The sequence below is a fragment of the Tupaia chinensis genome, unplaced genomic scaffold, assembly GCF_000334495.1.
Source record: "Tupaia chinensis unplaced genomic scaffold, TupChi_1.0 Scaffold139466_1, whole genome shotgun sequence".
NCBI lineage: Eukaryota > Metazoa > Chordata > Mammalia > Scandentia > Tupaiidae > Tupaia > Tupaia belangeri.
Window position 1 is genome coordinate 658,829 of NW_006199351.1, and position 1,831 is coordinate 660,659.

A 1,831-nucleotide genomic window follows, 5' to 3' on the forward strand; every position below is an offset into this window, starting at 1 on the left:
CAAGAGGAGAATGGAGAAGAAGGGATTGCGGCGTGACCATCCCCCCTGGGAGGTGATTTCTCGCTTTCTGTCTCTATGTCTCTCTCTGTCTGTCTGGCGAGCGCATGTGCCCTGTAGTGAAAACCTCTCCAAAAAAAAAAAAAGAACAGTGAAAGAATGAACCAGAAATCCAGAAATTACTGGAATCCTGCATAGGAACATCAGTAAAACTATTTACTTATAAACTTGTTTCGTATTTTAAAAATACTAAATTTTACATGTATTTATGTGCGTGTATAAATATATGTGCACATACACGAATATGTGCATATATAATAATTATATTTTTTTTTCAGTTCACTGAGCAACTAAGGGTTCCAGTCACAAAGATAATAGACTTTTATTAAATAAAGAGAATTAAGGTAAAGTTAATTCTGTACTACCTACCTTGTACCAAAAGGGAACTCTGAATACATGAAACACTGTTAAGTATAAAAACAAAGACAATGAAATAACTTTAAGGAAAAAAATGGGAATCTTTTTCTGACTTTTTTATGACAATTTACTTAAAAGAATGCTTTACAAAGGGAGAAGCTGGGACCAGCAGGTGGCGTAGTGAGAAGCCGTTATGAGTGATAAAAGTCCCACCTGCCATTCAAGAAACCAGACTCAATTTGAGGGGCCCATGCAGCTCCTGTCCTTCTTGCTGCTAGAATTTGACATAATTGAAGGAATTTTGGCTCCTTGTTCACTGTTACAGCTGTAATCCCTAGAACAGTGCTGGGCATATAAACTGGTGCTCAATATATATTTCTTAAATAAATGATATTTTTAGTGGTTTCTTTTTTAAAGAATTATTTATTTATTTTTATTCAACTTTATTTATTCATTCATTTACTTTAATATGACCAGAGAGAGCCAGAGAGAGAGAGCGAGAGAGAGAGAGAGAGAAAGCAAGCCACCAGTGCCTTAACCACCGTGCCACCGGCTGATCTCAGATTCTGTCTTTGTAAGCATTCTTTTAAATAAATTGTCATACAAAAGTCAGAAAAAGATTCCCACTTTTTTTCTTCTTAAAGTTATTTCATTGTCTTTGTTTTTATACTTAACAGTGTTTTCTGCATTCAGAGTTCCCTTTTGGTACAAGGCAAGGTATGTAGTACAGAATTAACGTTACCTTAATTCCCAAAGTATCAGAAAACTGATGTAAAACTATTTACTGAATGAATTAATATTTATTATAGATTTTTAAACTGTCACATTGTCATCATAATAAATTCTATTACATACTTTCGTTGTTTTGAATTCCCTACTATGTTCAATACAATTATGAATAGTCCTACAATATTTTAAAAATATTTTTCTTTGTAATCTATTTTATTTTTTTATATTTTATTTGCTATAGGGCATGAGTGCCCACCAGACAGAGAGAAAGTGAGACAATGTCCCCTGGGGGGATGGCCATGCTACAGCCCCTTCTTCTCCATTCTCCTCTTGGGATTTGGGGCATGCACGCATACACACCTGGCATGTTTTTCAAGCTGCCAGGTCTGGGACTTAAACCATGTAGTTGGTCATGTGGAATCCAGGTGCCTTAACCACCATACCACCTGACCTTTAAATTTTTTCTGTGTATTATTTTTCTCAAATTTTTAAGACAACATTAACCCTGGAAACCTGGCAGGAACCTAAAATGGCCAATTTTAGAAAAACTAGGTGCTGGTGAGGGGGGAAGAGAATTTTATATTGCAGTATATTAAAAGTAGAATTAAAAATTGGGCCAGCAAGATCCCGAGAGGAGAATGGAGGAGAAGGGATTGCGGCGTGGCCATCCCCTCTGGGGGGTGATCTC

The 1,831-nt window shown here is 36.3% G+C and overlaps 1 protein-coding gene across 1 annotated transcript in view; it reads right to left on the minus strand.

The window, feature by feature from the left end:
* The window catches only part of LOC114004649 (cilia- and flagella-associated protein 47-like), a 52,765-nt gene that overhangs the window by 18,375 nt on the left and 32,559 nt on the right, over positions 1-1,831 (minus strand). The gene's annotated exons all lie outside the window — the stretch shown is intronic.